The 24,297-nt window shown below is 49.8% G+C and overlaps 2 long non-coding RNA genes across 2 annotated transcripts; one reads left to right on the top strand and one right to left on the bottom strand.

Moving 5' to 3' along the window:
• Window positions 1–13,912: 13,912 nt before the first annotated feature.
• LOC119109082 (uncharacterized) lies at window positions 13,913–15,594 on the bottom strand. Its single transcript, XR_005095390.1, has 3 exons — window positions 15,530–15,594; window positions 15,105–15,162; window positions 13,913–14,089 (listed from the first exon to the last, which is right to left on the bottom strand). It is a non-coding gene; the product is annotated as an uncharacterized LOC119109082 (long non-coding RNA).
• Window positions 15,595–19,822: 4,228 nt separating this feature from the next.
• On the top strand, window positions 19,823–21,579 carry LOC119109141 (uncharacterized). The gene is made up of 3 exons (XR_005095398.1): window positions 19,823–19,851; window positions 20,219–20,276; window positions 21,366–21,579. It is a non-coding gene; the product is annotated as an uncharacterized LOC119109141 (long non-coding RNA).
• Window positions 21,580–24,297: the final 2,718 nt, after the last annotated feature.

The following is a 24,297-nucleotide window of genomic DNA, read 5'->3' as shown; positions in this document are numbered from 1 at the left end:
ATCGCCTGAATTCTACAGTTTATTGACCTCAAAATACAAACAGAATTGAGCTCACAGCAGTTTCTGGTTTCTGTTCTGGTTACAAGTTAGGAATAGCAATAAAACGAAGAAAATCGTGTCCCTCGTTAACAAGTGAGCTATATCCGGGGATTTCTTGGGGGTTTACCATAAGAGGGGCTTTTGCCAACCCTGTGTTTCCCCTTGGCAACGCTCTGGCTATGCCCCTGCCTGCACAAAAACTGATCAAGTCGTCTGTGTGGAATGATGGGTAATGTTATGTCAGTGGGACCAATTCATACCTAAGGCGGGCAACTTCCTGGAGGTTTTTTTCTGCGGTTGTGTGGTGAAAGGGAAAATATTTGGAAAAAGATGCTCTTGCAGGTGTCCAGCATATGTTTCACACACCAATAAGTAGTAATGCTGATCCAGAAATACTCAACAAAGCAGCTATGCGATCAGTTCGCAGTCAGTCATGCGGGAGATAGCTGCACCAGGGCAGTGACCACCGACGGCGGAAGGGAGCAGGGCCAAGATAAAGAACATATAACAGACGGGCCTTCATTATGTGACTTGATTTTTAAAAGAGAATCTTCCAGTTTAATGGCTTTTGTCACACTGTTTTTGGTAGTTTCAAGCTTCCAAATTTGCTTCCGCCTAAAATGCTGCGACAAGTCTTATCTCTTGGAAGGCAGCCAGCGAAATAAAGACGCATGACAAATCGGTCGCACTGTGAGCCATCGATTCACTTTCAAAATTCTCATCAGACTATGTCCAGGCCGTATTTTAGTACCTACTCTGTAAAGGCATACACCTCTTCAATGATCTAGAATGCCTACCCCTCCGTGGAAATTCGCCTCCCCACGAAAGACGTTGTTAAAATGGACGACAAATCTTGGGAAACTGGCTAGGCCTACTTGCCGAATGACATACATGAGTCGAATAAGCAAGATTGTGTACCAGTGAAAAACAGCTCCAGATGCATATCTAGCATAGCTGCCATGACATCTGAATAAAGGACGATAACAGTCTCCGTCTTTTAGTCCCACTCCCCCACCACGGCCATCCGGCTCGCTTTGTGTGTCATTGGGGCTTTACGACGTACTCACCTGCTGAGGCTATATGGCGTCGCTTGCCTCTCACCCTGGCAGGAGGGGCGGGCACCGCGGGGAATCGAACCCCATACCTCTGGTTTCCCAGATGTGCAGTGGTTAACGCAAAGGCGTTAACCACTACACTACCGGCGCCCCGGGCTCGCTTTCCAGAGGAGTTCCTGAAATACACCCTGAATTTGACCCCCAACTTTTTGAAACGTTCTTTCGTTCGCGACAGCGGGGACGTCAACTATCACAGTAACAAAGCCCTACCCTGGACATATACGCTCAAGGCACACCAAACTAGATGCCAGTATGCCCAGAATGAGACAGTTGACACGTTCGTATAACTTTCATGGCGAGGTGGGTCTCGTCGAATCCCCCTCCCCATCATTTGGTGTTTTGAAGAAAAAAACGGCGATCTGGGACGAGGATTGATCCTCACTTGGTGTTGAGACGTGTGAATGGCGTACCCTGAGCTCCCATTTGCACGCTCCCTGATCTCAGGTCCCATTCGTGACCGTTCATCACAGCACTGACGTGCACTTACCACGTCCATGTACGCCCTTGGAAGCCAGGAACATGGCCACTCACCCACTGCTGGCAGGCCGCCAAACCGCGACGTTTGGGCAAGGACGGCTCCTGCTCCGCTTGTGCCGTCTATGACTGCGCCGTGCTTCCCTGCTAACGTCAATCCGGAGCGAGGAACGGCCGGGCGGCCGCGGCCACTCTCCGCTGTTCGCGCCCTTTAGCGCAGCGGTCGACGCCAGGCCGGTACCGTCCCGAAGCGCCGGCGCGGCACGTGACGCCGGCCCGATCTGCGACGAAGTGTGGTACGCGGCCCGCCCGCCGCCGCCAATCTCGCAGCAGATAGGCAGTATCAGGAGCCGCGGCATCACCCTCGCCGCCGAGCGGCCCGGGACCTGCCGCCGCTAGGTCTCGGGCGTTAGCAAGGTAACCAGGGTGTCTGTTCTGTGGACAGGCCTGTAGTCTCTGCCTCCCTGCTGGGATGCATGAGCTGCGCAAGATGTCGCTCTATTGTGACTTACGCTGGACTTCCGACGAGCCTGTCGTGACACTGCGAAAGGCCCGTGGGGTCCGGCATTGCAGCAGCGCGGCATATCGGCCGCTTCGAGTCTGATACTGACACAGCTCGGCACATGGGACGGTGCGAGTGACATTGCTATAGGCGGCACTTCGGACCTTGCAACACTGACATTACTTTAAGGCGGCATATCGGACACTACGAGCCTGGCATTACTTTAGGCCGGCACATCGGATGCTACGAGTCTGATACTGCTACAGGGCGGCACCCCGGCCACTATGAATTTGATATTGCTATGATAATGAGGCACGTAGGACGTTACGAGTGATGTTGCTTTATGACGGCACGTCGGACGCTTCGAGTTTGATATTGCTAGAGGGCGGCACATAGGACGTTACAAGTGATGTTGCTATATGGCGGCACATCTGACGCAACGAGCCTGGTATTGCCACAGGATGGCACATCGGACGCTACGAGTCTGCTATTGCCACAGGATGGCACATCGGACGCTACGAGTCTGCTATTGCCACAGGATGGCACATCGGACGCTACGAGTCTGCTATTGCCACAGGGTGGCACATCGGACGCTACGAGTCTGCTATTGCCACAGGATGGCACATCGGACGCTACGAGCCTGCTATTGCCACAGGGTGGCACATCGGACGCTACGGGTCTGCTATTGTTACAGGGTGGCACATCGGACGTTACGAATCTGCTATTGCCACCGGGTGGCACGTCGGGCGCTACGACGAATCTGATTCTGCTACAGGGCGGCGCATCGGACGTTACTGGGCATAGCATTGTTTTAGGGCAGCACATCGAACACTGCGAGTCTGACATTGCTTTGGGCACATTTGATGTTACGAGTCTGATCATGCTATAAGAGCAGCACATACGAGGTTCCAAATCTGATATTGCTGTATGGCGGAATATAACACGTTACCAGCCTGCCAAATCATTTAGCAGAGCTTTTACGGCCCCCAAGTGCCTGAGCCGCCTCAAGGAGGCCAGGAGTCATCCACAGTTGGAGGGAAAACTGAAATGTAATACGCTGCAGCGAAAGACAACGTGTTTCAGGAGGTCAGCCCGCCGGAAAACCCACTGGTTCACGAGCAGGGCACTAAAAGATGGCCGCGACAGAGTTAGATCTTTTCAGTTGGGGAAATATGCAGCACAAACTGTGTCTCTTCCCCAAAGATGTAGCGTGGAAAAGAAAATGCAAACAACCAGTGGTTTTGCACGAACTTAGATCACCGAGCGCTAAAGTGAAGGCAGGCTATGCCGACATATCAAGCAGATGTGCTCATTCTCCAGAACTATTCATCCCATCGCTTTGAAACCTTCCCCAATCGATTCAACTTAATGAGGTGAGTAACGGGATAGCAATAGCAATGTTTGGACGTGACCTACGGTTAAACATCTTACAACGCGAAGGGAAAATTCCACATGCAACAACGGACAAAGTAAATCTCAGAACCTATTGCCTTGTTCGACGCCAAACCTTCGACACTAGATGCGGCATACACGATCCTCTGCTTTCTTTCGCAGCCGCAAAAGGGAGTCAGGTAATGATTTAAAAAATGATCTTTTGGAATGTTAAAAATTTGATGACTTAGACCTATGTTGGGGCCACCCCTTTCGCGACCGCCCCAGGGAGTAAGACATGTCACATCGAATGGAGAGGGCAATGTCCAGTGGCATTGGAAGCAATGCTTTCTGAGATCTGAGTTGTCTGCAAGCTAAAGTTTTGGAATTTGTAAAATTTGAAGTCTTTTGACCTGACCAAAGGTTTCTATGCTCGCAACCTCAACAGGGGTGTGGCGCTTCTAATGGTGAGTGCTTCACAGCGACCACAGCACTTGGTTCTCAGATCTGAGTTCTCTGCACTTTCATGACAATTTTTCCTTCGCATTTCTGAGGTGCTGGTCCCCCCGTCAGGTCACGATACTACCAATCCCTATACTAACCTCATCTCACTGAATCGATATGAATAACAACATTGTTTGCTTGATGAGCCTTTCTTGCAGCCCCACATTTAAATGAATGGAACTCCACTGAGAGCAGCTGAGCTCGGTGGGCCACTTGCAAATACCATGCATACATTTTGTTCGCTCTGCTTGCACGTGACATGCAAAAGTCACACTTCCCCTGCCTTTATATTGTTGTCTTCTGTCCTCAAACTCTCGCTCGAACTCCGATGCCACACAGGCCACACAGCACCATCTCCGAAAAGGTTTGGTGGCCGTAACCAACAGAAGACCAACGTCAGTACGCACGAGATGAAGTCTGGAGACAGAGAGCCCCCAAAATGCACACCACGTCCGAGCCCGGCTGGTACCGCGGCAACATCCAGTCATAATCAAATACGTCGCAGAGCGGCCGCAGCACTCCCAGGTCAAGGTCAAGGACAAGGCCACTAAATCGAAGGCAGCCGACAACAATCTCCCTTTACAAAAGAGAAGACAAAAAACTACCGCGTTTGGTACTCCAAACCATCAACAGGTTTCACACCCCTGCCACTCTGTGTGCAATACAAGCATTAGACGATGCTGCGATATCTGTCAACGCTGACCAGTCAGCTTCGGGATCAGCGATCTCCTGGCCGACAGTCTGTCACACATCAGCGACTGTCGGAGCAAGCTCTACAGCCCCAGACGCACACACGGGCACGGCACTGGTATGTGGACCACTCGGAACACTCGACACAGCATCACTGACTCCAGCAGACACTTTCTTAATGTCCGACCCATGAACAAGCCTCTTTTTCCTACCACGAGTAGCGACGTAAGCGGGCCTCTTCACCTGAACGACATGGTAGAGACATTCAAAACAAAAACTCAGCTTCTTCGCTTTCCCACGCAGAGCTATCTACCATTTCAACATAACGTTGTCTCCCCGCAAATGTCCCTTTCGTCTGGCACGTGAGACCTATCTTGCCTATCAGAAATATTCCTGAAAGCTTCTGTGAGATTAGCAGCCAAATATCACACAAGTACGAGCGATACGACATGCTCTTCACTGGGTCCCAGTCATCAGCCAGCTCCGATAGCGACAGTATACGTGGTGGGAGCCCGTACCCCAGCTCGAATGGCGTAAGTCCAGTGGTACTGTGAACGCTGCTCCTAAATGCGAACAGAAGCAATGTTAGCCACTTGTCCCAATCTGGCTGGTTGTCGTTCACCTAATACGCGAGGCAATCACAAATCGTTCGGTTAAACCGATCTGCCAGGCCGTTTGTGGCCGCATGAGCAGGCGTACAGCGTAGTTTTGCTATGTGAAGCATAGAAGTGGGGTTAGCTCACTTTCAAATCTGGTACCCTGGTCAGTCAAGATCGACTTCGGGATCGAGTAACACGCAAACAGTTCCGCAAAGCGATCTGCCACCGACACGGCTGGCCGGCCAGGTAAGCTGAACATCTCCACCCACTTAGTAAGAGATCGGACACGACAAGAATGCAGCAGTTCCCTGAACTGGACACGGGCAACGGTCCCAAAATGTCAGCTGACCACTGCATGAGGGACTCCCCAACCACAGGTACATGCCCAACACCCTCCCCATGGGGACAGTTCGGTCGCTTCACTCAAGCACTTAGAACGCACGAGAGGCAGTATTCCCTCACGTCCTTCTTCACATTCAAACCAAAAAAGTCGCGCGTGATTCTGCCCAGCGTCCTACTGACACCGAAATGTGCCGCTGCAGCAATGTCGGGAGCGAGTTCTAACGCTCTCAGACGCACAGCGCCACTCATGACGATTTGTGGTTCGCGGTCCGGTTCACGGTCCGGGTTCGTAGGACGCTTCACGGGCCCATCTTAAATGAAAAGAAAAGATAAATGAGACAGGTGGAGTTTAATTTAAATCCATCCACAGCAGCCCGATTGGCTGACCTTGAACACATCGAATCACTTTCGAAGAGACCCCGTCTCCGGCCGTTTCCTCTCGCAGAACCCGCGAAGTCACAGCTTCAGGTTGCACCTCACCGGCCACAGGTGGCGCTAGTGAGTATGCGGTAGATGACGCTCGGGTGCCAATAGTAGGCGGCGTCCACGCATCAGCAGCACACGCAGCAGCTAGACGACCATCAGCGCGCACGGTTGGAGAGCCAGGCGCGGATGGGGCATCAGCATCACGCGCCGCCACCGCTGTAGTCATCCGCGAAGTCTTGGCCCTCTGCGCAGCCGCCGCCACGCCGGAAACTCCACCTGTTCCTGAAACTGACCCAGTGACATAGACATTCGGACGGCGCCCCGGTTGACCGCTGGTCCCCGTCTAAAGCGCGTGACGCGAGTCATGAACATCACTTCATCGTGAGTCACCCTCTTCTCGATGCCGCTGTCAGTCTTCCTGGACGCGTCCCGGGGCGGTGTGTCCACATGTGGAATGTCCACTCCACGACGATTTTCCACCTCGAAATCAAACAGTGAGATATTTCGGGGATCCACTTTGCTAAGCGACCAGATGAGTCATTCAGACCCCACAACAGCTTAAGAGCCTGGTGGTCTGTCACAACCACGAACTTCACCACAAGAAGGAAATGTCTAAAGCGACGCGCCGCTCTGATGACCGCCAGCAGGTCGTACTTAGTTGTGCTGTAGCAACTTTCTGGATCAGTCCACTTTCCAAAAGTGAACGCCACCACGAACTCTCCGTCAGCAGCGGAACGCTGAGTCATGGTAGCACCCCCAACACTGCTTGTTGGCAGTGTTGCTTGAACACCTTAACAAACCGACAACACCTTACAACAGAACTGACGCTGGTCTGTGACAAATGCTAGCATTTCTTGGTCAGATTCCCAGACTGGGAGTTGCTAGTAAGCTCCCTTTTGATTAAGTCCACTAAAGAGCTTCACTCTGCGACCCATCTCCCCCAACAGCGACTCGATCCTGGGCAGTGGATGCCGGTCCTTAATCGTCACTTATCAAAATCTCGGAAGTCAGTCACAAAACGGTACTGGGGTTCTTCATCTGGTCGCCTCGTCTTCTTCGGTACGAAGATAACCGGGCCTGCGTAGGGCGAATTGCAGGATGAATGATGTCCTGCGCCAGCATCCCGTCGATTTGCTTCTGAAGCTTAGGTCGAAGCACCAGCGGTACCGAATACTGTCTGGCCTTCTTCGGTTCTCCGCTGAGCTCGATCTTGAACTCCGATCCACCCACGAGCTTCCTGATCTCACCTTGTAAAAATGCATCATGAAACTCTAGTCGCTACAACACATCACAGACACACTCAACACATCCTTAGTGGATGGACTCAGCACATCCTTCCGGCCGGGTTCCAAATGATCCAGGTTAGAGAGCACTTGGCTTGGCTCCTTATCAAGAGGGAAGCCACGTCATCTTCCCAATCTGCCACAATAGGTCCCACAGACCGATACTGTGCAGCGATACACAGCTACAGGTCGGTCCTCTACCAATTATTCTAAGGTAAACACCGGCCCAGTGCTCAGTCCAACTGGATCTCAGCAGCTTTCAGAAAATCAGTTCCGAGAGTAATCCTGTCCCTGCAGCTGGTGACCAAGACTTCCATCACGACTTCATGGCCACTCACTTCAATGACATCATTGCTGGACCCGTAGACGATGACCCGCTCCTTGGCTGTTCCCATTACTTGGAGTCTGGTCTTCCTCAGCTGCAGACCCAACTCCTCCTCTCCCAACAAATGACGATAAGCGTCCTCAGCATTCAGCTTAGACATCCTGGAAAATCTCCTTAACTGCCTAAAAATCTCCTTAACTGCCTAAAAATCTGCAGGCTTCTCGCGCACACAAGAAGACAGCTGTAAGCCCATGGTCACATTTGGCACCCTCAAGCCGATACCAACTCCTGGTTTGACTTCGGGCGGAGCCATGGCGGACAAAAGTAGACAAACTTTAAAACTCAACCCAGTCACAGAGCATACCTATCCAACATCGTGCAGGTGATATATCGATTAATCCCACCGGTGTATGCTGTCTTCTGTCCTCAAACTCTCGTTCAAACACCGATGTCACACAGGCCACACAGCATGATTTCCGAAAAGGTTTATCGGCCGTAACCAATACAAGAACAACACCGATACATACGCGATGAAGTCTGGAGAGACAGAGCCCCGAAAACGCTCGCCACGTCCGACCTCGGCTGGTACCGCGACAACAGCCTACGTGTCTACGTTACGCTGGCTGAACCCACAGGACAAACGCAAAAACTTGACATAGTTTTTACGCGCACTACAGAACGGTAACCCAAAATTAATTATCCCGTAAAGGTAATGAGGCTAGTCAGTACTTCATAGAAGAAGTCAGTATCAATCACCTTTGAAAGTGTGCGCATTATATAACTGGACCTCTCTACCTTAGAGCTGGACTTGGATTTCTAATGTTACCAAACCATGCTCCACATCGAGCAATGTTCCATTTTCCGAGTTAGGGTACTCGACTTGACTCCCCACGCTGATGCTGCATCATGTGCCTGTTAAACATCTGGAATTGAGTCAGTGCCGCCCGCCTTCCATGACTGCGTGCCGCTGCTCCCGGTGCGAGAGGGGACGCGCCAAAGCGGTTCGACGACTGACGGAAAGACAGGCTTTGCTCAATTTTCGACCGTGTGTGTGTGTGTGTGTGTGTGTGTGTGTGTGTGTGTGGTGTGTGTGTGTGTGTGTGTGCGTGCGTGTGTGCCGCTGCTGATGTACAGTACGCCGTACAGTGTGTGTGTGTGTTGTTGCTGGTGTATAGTACGTCGCGCAGCGTGTGTGTGTGGGTGAGTGTCGCGGCTAGTGTACAGTATACCGTAGAGTGTGTGTTTCACTGTTGGTGTACGCCGCGCCGTACAGCTGTGTGAAGTATTGTCCTGGTTATTCAGATGCGGCTGGACATCGGGCGTCAGCTGGCTAATTTTCCTCAGGCTGAGGCCAATTCGAATTGACATCATTGATCTTTTCCTTTACAGCTGATAACCCCAAGGTTCAAACTAAATTCAAGTGGTATCATTAATATTTTGCCTATCTATGCTTTTTGACTTATATCGCACCCTATGCAAAAGTAATCCAGCTTCCTCTATTCAAGTTATAAGGCTGTAGAGTTCCACTGCATAGATGGAGACGCTCCTGAACGGGATTCACTGTATCTCTTGAATACAGATCAAATATTTTATACAAAATATAGAAACAGCTCTGCTTGACGTACTTGTCTTCTAAGCGAATTAAACCATCTAAAAGACAATCTACGCAGATGAAATGTTTTTACATTAGCACGGTTATCAGTGAAATGCTATCCATCTCTGACTTACGAATGTGTCAGATATTATTACAGGTAGCGCAGTATGCAGGAGACGACCCAAGTTTTTATTCTGCATCCCTTCCTACAACCCCCGCAACCTTATAGGAACAATGGGTATAATAAATCACGTACCTGTGTCGATGAAGTTTTCGGTTGCATTTTTCATTTGTCCTTTCTTCAACTGGTTTTGCGAAATTATTCCCCTGACAACGAGTGTTACACTTCCGTACAATGTACTTAAATGAGATGGGCAATCCCGGCCCAGCACTATTACATCTGAAACAGAACTTTGTGACTCACGCTGTGATAAGCTTGCTGCTTTTAATGGGTTTGTTCTCTCCGTGTCTTAATATTATTATTATATTACAAAATTAGAGACCTAGAGAATGCTCATTAATTTTCCAGTTCCACAGTTCACACACGACTCCTCCCGGCAGTTTCACGCGTCCCCCGCATAGGCACAGCGTACAGGCACAGTACACAGGTTTAGGCTCTAAGACTCAGGCTGTCAGTCACTCACAACACAACAGTCTTCGTTTACACCTACGTTAGTGTCTACATCTACGCCTACGTAAGTGCCAGTTTACACGCAACACCTTGCAGCCTTGCTGCACACCCCAGCACAGGTCACCAGATCAATTTCTGTATACCTCTCGGCCGTGTCGCACACCACTATCAGATCAATGCGCGACCGACAGCTTGCGGCCGCGTCATACGCTCTCGCACAGGTTATCAGGTGTCACCTACAATCTCACTTGCTCATCGTCGTCCCGCCCACCGCTCATCGTCATCGCAACAGCCCATTCTGTGCTCATCATCATCGCGACAGCCCATTCTGTGCTCATCATTGTAGTAGCCCATTCTGTCCTTATCATCATCACAGTAGCCCATTCTGCGCTCAATATCATCGTCACAGCCCATCCTGTGCTCATTATCACCGCGGCAGCCCATTCTGTGCTCGTCAGCATCGCAGCAGCCCATTCTGTGCTCATTATCGGCGCAGTATCCCATTCTGCGCTCATCATCATCGCAGCAGCCCATCCTGTGCTCATCATCATCGCAGCAGCCCATTCTGTGCTCATCATCAGGGCAGTAGCCCGTTCTGTGCTAATCATCAGCGTAGTATCCCATTCTGTGCTCATCATCATCGCAGCAGCCCATCCTGTGCTCATCACCATCGCAGCAGCCCATTCTGAGCTCATCATCATTGCAACAGCCCATTCTGTGCTCTTCATCATCGCAGCAGCCCATCCTGTGCTCATCATCATCGCAACAGCTCATTCTGTGCTTATCGTCATCGCAGCAGCCCATCCTGTGCCCATTATCATCGCAGCAGCCCATTCTGTGCTCATCATCATCGCAACAGCTCATTCTGTGCTCATCATCGTCGCAGCAGCCCATTCTGTGCTCATCATCATAGCAGCAGCCCATCCTGTGCTCATTATCATCGCAGCAGCCCATCCTGTGCTTGTCAAGAATCGCGATATCGTCGCGATCTCCACAATACCGTCCCGCAGCCTGTCGGTCTACTGAGCTACCATGTCCCATACCAGAGCGCGATCTGGTCAAGTTCGCTTTCTTTTCGAGCCTTAGCTTGAATCACAGTGACCAGGCTCTTGCCAAGCCAGGTCATTGGTCGTGACTTATATTGGGTAGGTCGTATTTCGTTGTTCGGTGTACATCAGAGTACTGCAAAAAATACAACTTCGTGCTGAGTTGCCTCCAACTCACTTCCGCGTGTTAAAGTATATGGAACAATAGTATGTAGTCTGCATGAATTAAGGTACAGGGTACAAGTGTTATGATCAAATAGCCACTAACTAGACCCATCCTTACCATGGGAAACTTAACCACTGGCCAAAGACCAGCGGCGATATCAAGGCGTGTCACGTGCTGTTTTTCATGTAACACATCGTAGCGCTTTAAAGCTAAGATGTTTTCGGATGTATCGAGATAATGTGGATGGTCAATAACTTGGAAGAGCCCGCACAGACGGAAGACTAAAGTAAACAGCCAGCGCCGCTCGTCACGTTCGTTACTTTGTTTCCCGCCCGTACCCCGTCCTGACCTGGAGCTTACGACAGCATTGTTTTCATATGCACATCATGGAAGGCAATGGGCGCCCCCACGCGTGGTCGGTACCTAGTATTTCTACGTGAAAGTCGCTAGAAGGCAACAGTAAATGTCGCAACTTTTATCTAAAACTCAGAAAGGAAACTGACTGAAGACCTGGAAAAACTGGCCCAGACAAACAGATGCAGTCATCATGCCCTAGGATGTTGTGTCAGTGTTTGTCATTTCCTCCCAAAAAGTTTCATGGCATGTTCCGTATGTGAACTGTGCTAAATTATCTTCGAAATGGCTAGTCCAGTTCAAAACTACATGAAAATGTGGAACGTTCTCTTTAAACCGAGTAAGCCACCTTTTCTAGTGTTCTATTTTTGTTAGTAAACCATTTCTTCTAACTAACGCAGGGCACGGGGCTTTACTAACATAACACAGCCCATTTCATAGGAAATACTAGTTTTCTCGAAATCGTTCCAAATAACTTACAAATTTTATTTGAATTAGCTGCTACTACGGGAAATAAGATCAGTGGCTCCCTGTTGACCACCGTGAAAGCACTTCAGTCTACCTGCCTTGCTTTTTCCGAAGTTTGTGTGATATAATATCTGCAACACACTGATTTGTTTGTGTGATAAATTCTGCGATAGGTTGAAACACCCTTCAGAGAAAGCCTACGCAAACATCACTCTTTTATCCTGCGATTTTAACGAAACGCTGTGGCTCTAGATTCTCTCCCCTCCCCTCTCTCTCTCTCTTTCCCCCCGTCTCTCTCTTTCTCCCTAAGGCAATGGGAAAAAAATAGCGCAGCCTAGCAGTACATGGTGGTTTAAACCAAGCACCATTTGGGGTGTCCATGGACAGAAATACATGAACTGTGATAAATGAGATAAGTTGATCGTTTTTCACCCTAAAGGCGTGCTTAATGACCTTCTGTGTGCTTTTTAACTGGAAACTGCAAAACACCCAGCGCACCGAACCCTGTCTGAAAATGTGAGGCAATATGTCTTACAATGTTCCAGCCAGAGAGCATGTTTCCCTAATGTGGTGTTTTTTGTGAAATGGAGAAGAATAGTTGGGATGTGGTTAAAAACGTCCTGATGGCTTTTATGACACATAGTCGCCCTCACGACTATGTGTCTGTGTTCTGCTGTTCATGCAATCTTTTGTTCCAAGTTGGCAGTAAGTCATGTTACTAGTGTGCACAACGAACCGCTGGTGCAATCCAGCTGTACGTGTTTGTCAATGAAAAACACTATCTCAGCAAACTTTAAGGTTATCATGTGTACACAATTTGCTGCTAACATTTTTAGACGTAATAAGTGTTGAAAGGAATCCGCACGGATTCATTTTATCATTTTTTTTCTGTTAAGCTGGGACAGATTGGACTGCATTTATAAATCTGAGAAAGCGAATTGGAGAGCAGGTCGGGTTTAGGCTGTCCAGATCAGATCAGGCAGGATCCTGAAGGTTCAAACCGTACGGTGCTCTAGCTTGGACGTTCCATTTTTGCGTTATGTTGAGTGTTGTGAACTTGTTTGCGTTATGAATTTTGGATGTTGCAACTTCGGATGCCGAGAGTTTGAATGTTATGATTCTCTCCTGTCCAGGGACATGGGATGATTTTGGATGTTATGAACACTGGATGCTGCGATTTTGGGACGTTTGGACCACGCTACGTTGACGTTTGGACGTTGTGAACTCTGGATGTTTCAATACACGCCAAGCGGATAAGGATGTGGGTTAAAGATACAAGCAATGAGCGCTGGTGCGTCAACGCAAGATTTCAGCATATAATTAGCCATGTCAGAAGTCGGCTGTCAATATCTGGGTTATATCATCCGGGCCCTTTGAATAAAGATTGTTACAGCCTGCAGAGACGCTACCATACCCACGATGCACCTCAAGCTTCAGCGCCGAGGGCTTTGTGGGCCCCGAGCTCTTTTGATGTTTTGCATGCCTAGCAAACAAGTAATTTAAATTATTCACGTTGTGTTTGTTGGCTGTCATGCGTGTTCAACAATGCGATGAACAGCAGTGCACATTGTCACCATACTTATGCCAGAGACATGCGTTTGCGTACGTGGTGCGTGCATTGCGCAGCAGTGCGCGTTATCACCATAACACTGCCCAATCATAAACAATAGCATGCGCTTCACATATTTTTTTCTGTGATTTCTCCCACACGAAAACGCAACGTGAACATGTCAAGCATATCCAACACGTGACCAAAGTCTCCGGTTCATTGCGTGCTGTGTAAAGACCATCACACTTTCAACGTTCAATAGTAGCCGGAAGTTCCAAATCAATGCCAGCAATGGCGACACAACTTACTCCGATTTGAACTCTTATCCTTCTCTGTCTGGCTGGCATGCCGCGGTGCTCCACGCCTACCGACGCCCGCTCACTCCGGGGTCCACGTGTGTCTATGGTGTCTTGTACCGTCTGTCGTGTTTCTTCCAAGTCACATCCATGAGTTCATCGACCATGACGTCCCGGGCAGCAGATGTGTCGGTACGTGTCACCGAAGTCGATATCCGGGTAACAATGTTTGTTAAGCCGACAGTGGAAGTTTTCTGGGCAGTTGTCCGGGCAGCGGCCGCTGACCATACTCAGGGTGGCCAGCAGCAGCATCAGCTGTGGCACACAGCAACGGCCGGTACAGCACACAGCAGCCGCTACACCGCCGCACACGAACACAGCAGCCGCGGCCGGTACACGGTGCTGATGACAGGGGTGCACAACAGCTCGCGATCATTGATGATGGCACCAGTGAGTAGCAGACGTGAAGAGTGGCAACAGACGTGACTTGTCGCTTCCCAGGGTCGTCGTAAGAGATCCTCTATAAATTATGTTACGCATGGAGGTGGAAAGTGTTTGATGAAAAGTGTGGAAAGTATTTGATGGTGTTTAGCGGTGGAGTAACCAGGCAGGAAAGGTAAGGGCTTGGACAGCGTAACGTTACGCTGTGGTATGGTGACAACTAATGCTGAAATATTCAAAGTTAATTAAAAAATTATACAAACCAAATACCGTTAGCTTTCTCCATAACAAAGAACACACCGGTCATGTCTTCCGCGTCTTTAGCTTAACATGCGGATAAGCGGACGTTGCTTTCTGTAGGCGCTACGCTTAAATGGAGTATGCAGCTTTGCGTGTACTTTTCATGTACTGTTAGAACAGACGTGCTTTGTTTTGCTGGCGGTGCCCGATGTCTTACAAGTCTTCTGAATTGCTCAGAATGTCAATTTAAAGGGGGGGGGGGGTTCGTAAGAACCCTGGGTTCCAAGGTAATAGGTTTCACCAGACAATATTTTTGGAACAAATAACACGCCACGTTGAATAAAGTGCTCCAAAAGTGGGAAACTCCCTTCAACGTGGCATACAGGGAGAGGGGTTGGGGTACCCAGCATAGCCAATGCGCGACCGGGGAAGGGAGGGTTACAAATGACCAAACATGTTTAACGTAATTTATTCACGGCTCCTGACCTCTCTTATTATGATGAGAATAGCTTTGATAGAAACTTGATGCGAAAAACTTACCCTTGCAAAGTACTAAACAGCATCTGCGCAATGGATGATCTCGAGGTTACCGAATATCTACACTGAAATCGAACACAGGTGGACCTCGCAGAATGATGTTTGCACTCACAATAGTGAAAATGGTCGACATCGGAGGTCTGATGCGCGTCTCTGTGCTGTGAATACACCTGAAAATACATTGGTGTATCAGGGCTGACGGCCACACACCTGCATATATCGTACACATATTAATTAGGTGCTTGCATCCTAGTTTACTCTGATATATAGTAGCATCATCCACACTCTCACATATGAAGTGTTAGTTTCCAAAAAGCGACAGCATTCTTAATATTGCGATAGCATTTGTTTCATGCTGTTAAAACATCGCACAAGCCCAACGATGACAACTATCATCTAGTATAGCGCGTATTTCACCACCCGTCTTACACAAATGTTTGTTGTTGGCAAACTTTCCCCAGTTCTATCTTTGCCCTCCTTCTGGGTACACGCCGTCTAACCACGACTAGAGTGCAGAAAAGGGCGTGTCAAACTCACCGGTCACGAGCTGGGTGCTTGACGGTGGCGATTGCTGAGAGGATGGAGGCGCGCCGCGGTGTGCCACTGAGCAGGTGCACCATAACCTTTATAGGCTTCGGACAGAAGGTGACCCCTAGCTGCGCTGCTGCTCTTCCCAGAATGAGGCACTGCCCTTCCACTCCTGCGTATAACATTCGGAAATGCCTCCGCAAACGCAGCAAATGATTCCGTCTGGGCATCGAAATGGATGTATAACAATAGACAATGCACAATGGAATCGACCGGCTGCTTCGTTTGAAGAGCTGACGTTGCGACAAAAAATAACAACTAAATGACGATGACATAACATACGCCACTGTTTGGCCCACTTTCATGCCGTGCAGGCAACCCTCTCTCCCGAAGCTCCGTAACGGCTGCCAGATGCCCCTGGCAGCGAGATGAGACTGCAGACGTACAACGACCCATGCTTCTCTGTCATTCCGTGTCTAAATCTGAGGCTGCGGGAGGGCGGCTGGGAAAACCGGCCCACCGTCCACTGTTCCTGGAAGGCGCGGCTCACTCCGCGACTGGGCCTCCTGCTTCTGGAAGGCGCGCGCCTCATACCGCAGTTGGGCCAGCGGACTGCAGAAGAGTCTGACGTATGGTTGAGACTGTATTAACCTCCTCAGGCCTGCTAAAATGAGCATTCTCCAGAGGATCAAGCAGCACTTGAACGGGCTACTGCGCAGTTCGAAATCGAGAGCACGCCGCGAAATAGGATGACGAAAGACCGCATACGATTGGTAGTTGTCGGACAACGTAAATGAAGAACTGTTCATAGTTTGTGTGTCTTGATCAGGGTTAGTTGGGCCAGACCAAGAAGCCATCCCCCGTCAAAAGCAGTCACTGGTTCCCCCATGATACTTTTTGTTCCTCTTATTGTTTGACATCACAAGGTCTGTACATGTTAAAAGCCTATGTGGCGCAGGTGTTGAAAGTGAGAGACAAGACTGCAGCTGTGTGGTCGTATGTTGCATTCCTTAGTGAATTTGAATACTGCTTAAAAAACAAATGCGAGCGGCTGGTGTAGCATTTTTTTTAAAAGTTGGGACCATACCACATTATCAGGTGATTTCCAGATGAAGTCTTTGTCGGGGTTGATGTAAGAATTAACTTTGTTTTTGATGGATAAGCTTAATTTAGAACCAGCTTTGTCAACTGAAGTGAAATCTTCTCAAAATGTCTACCAAATAATCTCGTAAACTGGAACACAGAAGCTGCATACAACTTGTCGCCATCATCTTGTCTTGCATTGAACCAAACGCATAGAATTAAATAGCTCTCGGGCTGTTTCTGGCATCCTTCGCAGGGTTGGCATGATACAAAATACAGAGCAAAGGAAGGCCCAGCCTGTTCTCAAAGTTTGGGGGCTGGTACCCAAGTTGGGAGCCGAAGTCCCCCTCCCCCAACTGAGAAGGAGAATAACTAAAACCGAATTGCAAACCCCTGGTTTGCAAGTAGGCCAATTATTTCATTATTGTGATGTGTGAGAATGTTGCAAAGGTGGGTGTACTGAACCGCTTCCAGAAGTTTATCAACTGGAGCTGATGCAATAGCAGGAAAATGAAAATCCTGACTGTATTCAACACTACTCCAGCTAAGATCACATGCGATCAAGTGTATTTTAAGATGGTGCGTTTTAAAATTACACGTTTAAATGAGAGCAATACCTTTTGTTTTAAAAATCAGAATAGTTCGCACGACCCTCAACTGACTTCAGCTGATCGGGCCACTACAAACAGGCGAGGAACCTTAATAGATGCTCAAATATGGACATAGACAAGTACGCATCGTGTGTGTCGATGGCATCCCTAACTTATCGCGCCATGCTGCGCTTCTCATTTTTCCCCGACTTCATTCAATTCACATTACGTTACTTTACCAGAAACGCTGCCAATGCATAGCATATATTACATTTTGCGGACCAAGGTAATTTCAAGAGGGCAGCAGTTCTACAAAAGGATATGCAGCGTCCATAACCATTCGATAAGGCATTGGGCCTAGTCACTACCAGACCTGATGACAATGTCACAGAGCGTCGCAAACCAACACTACCGCACTTTGTCAGCGGTAGCGAAAATCGGCTACAGAATCTGAAAGGTCCATTCACACAGCTGCGCAGCCACCGGTGATAACTGAGCCAAGCCCATTCGCACCGGCGCTCATAACTGATCGCCAGTGCGACCGCAGAACAGCGCGCTCTGTCAAGCCACAATGATCCTACCTGAAAGGTGGTACTGGATTTTTCCCAGCTTTGAGAGCCGGCAGTCCTTTTTGATTAATTCATTTCAGTTAAATCCGTTGCAGCAACGCTACAATTTATTAACGCTGGGGCTGAGACGCCCCTGCCCTTGCTCCCCCCCCCCCCGCCCCTAGTTACCGAGTCTATTGACGCACTCAGCGAAAATGCATGATCAAATTGTCTGGTACATATTCCAACTCCGATGCTTAGAATCACACAGCGAGGAACCGTCAGCCTGCCACTCATTCGTTATGGGTGGTCATATGGCCGTTCATGCAGCAGTACGCTGGCTCCGGCCATCTTGGCTACAGCCCGTGCTGGTGGCGCGAGGAGCCGCCAGGCCGCCATCATCATTGCATCATCGCCATGCGGTCTTCGCACGTCACGACACTTTCCGTACGAGCACTTTCACCAGCCCGATCGTGACGCTGAGCGGCGGCGATAGATGCGCGGCACGCGACGAACGGATAGAAGACACTGGGCAGCGGCGGCTCGAGGCGTTCTCATACGCCGGTGCACTCCGAGTCGAGCTGCACCACAACGTATCGACGTGGTCGCACAGCAGGCACTGGCACACGTCGTCGGTCGTTCAGTCGCCGCGCACCAAGTCCGGGGCAGCAGCGGCAGCAGCAGTCTGAGGCCGCTGCACTCACATTTAAAAACAACAATAGTGAAGCAATTGGCCCAATCGCAAACCAGGTGTTTGTAATTCGTTTTTAAGTTGTTTTCTTTTTCAGTTGAGAAAGGGAACGTCGGCTCCCAACTTGGGCACCGGCCCCCAAACTTTGAGAAGAAGCTGGGCAAAGTCCGGGAATGACACATTTGCTGGTGTGTGTTTGGGGTAGATTCTGTTGTTGTTCATTGTTCAGCTCCATCCTCCCCCACCCCACGAAAAAAACTCGACAGGGACATAGTTTTCCAAAAGGAAAACCTGACTTAAAGTAAGCTATTTATTGACATCAAGGCTAATTCTGACATCATCTCCGCTAAAGACTATAACTGAAAATCACCTGCTCATGTAGTGTGGTCCCAGCTCTCAGAACATGTCAGACCAACTGCAAGTATTCTGTCTTTAAACAGTGATTACCATTACTAACGAAATCAATGCACAACTACACAGCTTGTCTTGTTTCTCACTTTCAATACCTGTGGCACATGGCATTTAACATGCACAGGCTCTGTGATGTCAAACAGAGCAACAAGAACTGTCACGGGAAGACCCGGAGATTGCTTTTGCTTTTGACGGGGAGATGGTTTCTTAGTCCTTAGTCCAGTTCTTAGTCCAACCACCCTCGATCAAGAGAAACAAAATATGGACATTGTCTAACAACTACCAATCGCACGCCGTCTTTCGTCGTCCTGTTTCGACATGTACTCGATTTTCAATTACGCAGCAGCCCGTACAAGTGCCGCTCAATTCTCTGGACAAAGTTCTCTGTAGCAGGCCTGAGGAATACTGCAGTCTTAACCACATGTTCGATTTTTTTCCCGTACGCTGGCCCAACTGCGGTATGAGCCGCGTCTTCCAGGGATATTGGACGGTTTTGCGGTCTTCCCAGCCGTCTGCCGGCAACCTCATTTGGACACGAGATGACAGGGGGGCATGGGTCGTTGTACATCTGCAGTCTCGCCCTCGCTGCCGGGGACATCTGGCGCCCGTTACGGACTTGGGGAGGGAGGGTTGTCTGCACGGCATGGAAGCGGGCCAAACAGTGGTGTATGTTATGTCATCTTCATCTAGGTGCTCTCCCTCCAATCCTGGCGGCGGCGTTTTCATCGCAACGTCAGCTCTTGGAACGCAGCAGGCGGTACTGGTCGATTGTTATGCACCTGCTTTGATACCCAGACGGAATCATGTGCTGGGTTTGCGGAGGCATTTCCGAATGTCATACGCAGGAGTGTAAGGGCAGAGCCTCATTCTGGGAAGAACAGCAGCGCAGCTAGGGGTCACCCTCCGTCAGAAGTCTATAAAGGTTATGGTGCACCTGCTCAGCGGCACACCGCGGCGCGCCTCCATCCTCTCAGCAATTGCCACCGTCAAGCACCCAGCTCGTGACCGGTGAGTTCGACACGTACTTCTCTGCACTCTAGTCGTGGTTCGGACGGCGTGTACCCGGAAGGAGGGCAACGATAAAACTGGGGAGAGATTGCCAACAACAAACAGCTGTGTAAGATGGGTGACGAAATGCGCGCTATACTAGATGACAGCAGTCACCGTTGGTCGTTTACGATGTTTTGACGGCCTTGACAAATGTTATCGTAATTTTAAACCTGACGTTATTCTTTTAAAACTTACGCTTAACTAGTGGAAATGTGGATGACGGTGCTAAACATCAGAGTAAATTAGGATGCAAGCACCTAATTAATATGCGTACGATATATGCAGGTGTGTGGCCGTCAGCCCTGATACACCAATGTATTTTCAGGTGTTTCCACAGCACAGAGACGCGCTTCAGACCTTCGATGTCGACCATTTTTACTATTGTGAGTGCAAACATCATTCTGCGAGGTCCTCCTGGGTTCGATTTCAGTGTAGATATTCGGTAACCTCGAGATCATCCATTGCGCAGATGCTGTTTAGTACTTTGCAAGGGTAAGTTCTTCGCGCCAAGCTCCTATCAAAGATATTCTCATCACGGTAAAAGGGATCGGAAACCGTGCATAAATTACGTAAAACATTTTCGGTCACTTGCAAACCTCCCTTCCCCGGTCGCGCACTGGCTATGCTGGGTACCCCAAACCCTCTCCTGGTTACGCCACGTTGAAGAGAGTGACCCACCTTTAGGGCTATTCCAAAAAAAATCTGGTGAAGCCTCGGGTACCATTCAGTTCTAAGAAAAACATTGGGCAGTGCCACTACAACACCATCAAGATAAAGACGAGAATTTCAAGTACTTCTGAGTCCAGCCTATGCTGTCAATGTTTTGTAACAGCACTAAACTTCCTCCTTTCGTGGTAGCCCAATAGCGTATTCCCAAGACCTCTGCATCTGCAGTTGTCGCGACCGGCGTCGTCTTGACGACGGCGGAATCTGCTGAGGGCCGCTGTCAGCTGTTATGGGTTAGATGTACCACTGTTGAGATGTTCCACCCGCACATTGCGGGTCTGCAGGCTTAACAGTGGCACCTCTACTGATATGAATGACGTCAGCACAAATGAGCGGTTATGATTGACACCGAGGGGCGGATAGGGCCAGCTACTTTGAAGCGCACTGTCTGAAGCTTGAGTCAGTGCGCCACACCCCTCCGTTGCTAGACATTAGTTTGGTCAGTAGCATAAGTTTTGTCACAGAAGCGATGCCCTCCAGCGGCAAGTCGCCGCTGTTATCCCCATTTGCAAACAGCACGACCCACCAAAAGCTTCAATTTTTTGAGCAGTCATTATCGTCCCAGCCGTCCGTGAAACAGCAGAGAAGCTGGTTCATCATCATCTCACCTCATATCTCACACAGTCGAGAGACTGGTTCATCATCAGCTCACCTCACATCTCACACCATCACCTCAGGCTTTCGGGCCAACAAGGGATCCTGAAAGTCGCTCAACTTACACGGCATTTCTATCGATCTCCAATCAGGTGCTACGAGGCATGGACCGGTCAGAAGAAACGGTTCTTACTTTGATCGACCTGAGTCGCTGTTTCGACGCACTGGACCACTCAATGTTGCTGACGAGGCCGCGGAAGCTCCAAGTATCTACAGACTGCATCCAAAGTTACCCGAGGTTACACATACAGCATGTGAGGATGGATCCGACGCTGTCTGGCCCAAAATAGTATCACCATTGGCACGTTCCCGGGGTCTTGTCTCAGGCCATTCCAGTACAACATCTTAAGCAACCACATCGCGTGCTTCACAAACGGCTTCCGTGTCACGATAATTCGGTATGCTGACGACGCACAGCTGGCCGTTACAGGCCCTCGAGGCAGATCAGAGGAGATGCGGCAGTCGCTGGAGTCACTGCTGGACGTAGCGTGCACGCGGTATTTGCAGCATGGGATGCTGTTAAAGGCCGCCAAAACCGAGCTGTTGTTATGTGGCGACCGCCGACAGCTTAGCCAAATCTGAGAGCTTCCGTCCGTAGCGTTCACTGATGGTGTGTTACAGGAAAATTCAAATAAGATAATTTTCATGCATGAATTTAAGTTACCTAAAAGTAAGTTTGATATGCTCATTGGGGATACGTGGACGCGCATTGTGTCAGTATGAGCATCAATATATTGAAAACCATCTACGTAGTGGCTATTTCGGTTTTAGGTCACGCGGATGCATTATGAAAAGGCATACACACAAGGTAAATAATAAAATGACACGAACAATGGCCAGAGAGCTAAAACAGGCCTATCAATACACTATGGCCGTTGATCAGTGCTTAATGGTAAGAAATTACACCACGTATGGCGGTCTCAAACGTGTTCACTGCTGCGGCATTACAGACGATTGCAGGCGGCTCCAGGCTGCTGCGGCTCGATACGAAAACCCCCTCTGTGCGGTGGTCAGTCGGTGTCTGCGCTGATGTAGACTACCTCTGCCCGAGACGGGCGCTTCACGACTCGAAACGGCGGCGCGTGGAGTGAAAAGCACGCGGACCTCTTGAGGCGCGCATACCTCCTTCAGCGCCCTAAACACACACCAGCTGAAGGGCATACCGTGAGATTGGCTGTAAGTCACATAAAGAACCGCGGTCCGTACGGTGGTGGCCTGAAATATCGGTCAGAGGTCCTCTTGTACCTTTAAGGAACCCTGAGACAATGCGGGTGTCTAACTCGGCCAGAAACCACGACCACCGAACAGATAGCTTCTTGTCAGCCTGAACGCTGGGGGCCCATTTGCCAAGCAGGAGCAGGATCGGGGGCCACGATTGGCGTTGGTCTGGCTCTCTGAAACAGCGGCTGGACTCCTTTGTCGGTCAGGGGCCCACAGTGCATGCCAAGTGGACAGTCGGTCACGGACTTTGTTTGATGGGGTTCGAAGAGGGACCGGAGGACCCCGCGGGACCAAAGATCGACGGCACGGTTGGATTCGGACCCGGCCCCCACCCGTAGTGCCATGACCTGAAACGTAAGTCAGAGGGCTTCTATGAGGTCCCCTTTGCTGGGGTTCTGTATCCCTATTGTATAGGGCCTCGACACTGAGTCAAACAGTCGGCTCCAAGTCCGTCTGAGCCCTTGGGACCTAATTCACAAGCAGGAATGAGGCAGCGCCCGCGATTTGCAATGTTCGGGGTCCCTGACACAATGAGGGGCTCCTGTGCCGGTCAGGGGTCGTCTGTGCCTGTGCCTGCCCCCAGTCGTCAGAGTGCGGACCAACATGATATGATATATCACTATAAGGCCTCCCATCGGCCAGGGGATGCCGCTCCGTGTTGCCAGCATAACGGCCGGAGGACACAACGCGGTGGGATAGAATGGCCCTTCAACCCTTCGCCGGGAACAAAATGTGCCCCGTAGTGTTCTACTCAAGGGGGCCATTTTACCGAAAATGGAAGGTCCCATTAGTGTTGAATGGCGTCGATCGAAATAAGTTCAAAACGCGCCAAGTCATCCCATGTTTGCCTGAGTACGTTCATTCTTTGCAGAATCGACTGGTGAAACAAATAACACCAAAAAGTTTGAGTCTGCGCGCCAGGTGCCGATAGTGTAGTGGTCAACGCGCTTACGTTAACCCCAGGGCATCTAGGAAACTTCAGGTACGGGGTTCGATCCCTCGCAGTGCTCGCCCTTCACGCCAGGGTGAGTGAGAGGCTGGCGACGCCGTATAGCCCCAGCAGCTGAGTGCATCATAAAGCCCTGATGACGCATCCGCAATCTCGGGGGGCAAGGAAAGCGACGACCTGGGCTGCAGTTTTCGTAAAACCAAACGGCGCTGGCCACTGCAAGTAACGCCAGGGGGCGCCGCTCGCGGAACAACAGACAAGTAAAATAATGCTTCTGATTTTGTTTTCAAAATTAACTCGTACAGTTCAAAGATAACACCGAGCGAATCTCTTCTTACAGCCTTGAGATAGTCCTCTGCACAGATTAACGGTTACAGCAACACGAAAAATGGAGATTTTACCTTTACTGCTCCAGTTGCACCACCAGATTCCAGCACCAGCTCGCGGTGCTGTGAAGACCAATACACTATTGCCATAAATCTAAAAACCGCACAGATAAAATATACACCCGGAATATCTCTAATTGAACGATTTGGTGTCCAAAAGCGTTCAGAGGTATTTCTTTGAAATGTGTTATCATTTCCGTCCACCTGATGGCCACAGCCTGGTGTCGGCCGCAGGGGCCGCCGCTGCGTGGCCCAGGGAGACTGTATCACGTGGTGTCGAGGGTTGTGCTGCTGAGATATGCGAGCGCACATGCACAAAACTACGCTACATAATTTATGCCACTAATCTATTCTGAGTGTTGAACATACACAGACAAACATGGCCTGGCCATGTTCATAAACATTATTGACCCATTTTGATTTTCAACCTACATTTGCGGAATTCTTGATGTCTCTGTACAACCCAGG

This window comes from Pollicipes pollicipes, unplaced genomic scaffold (genome assembly GCF_011947565.3).
Source record: "Pollicipes pollicipes isolate AB1234 unplaced genomic scaffold, Ppol_2.1 Scaffold_7231;HRSCAF=8579_pilon_pilon_pilon, whole genome shotgun sequence".
NCBI lineage: Eukaryota > Metazoa > Arthropoda > Thecostraca > Pollicipedomorpha > Pollicipedidae > Pollicipes > Pollicipes pollicipes.
This window is presented reverse-complemented; position numbering and strand designations above follow the sequence as displayed.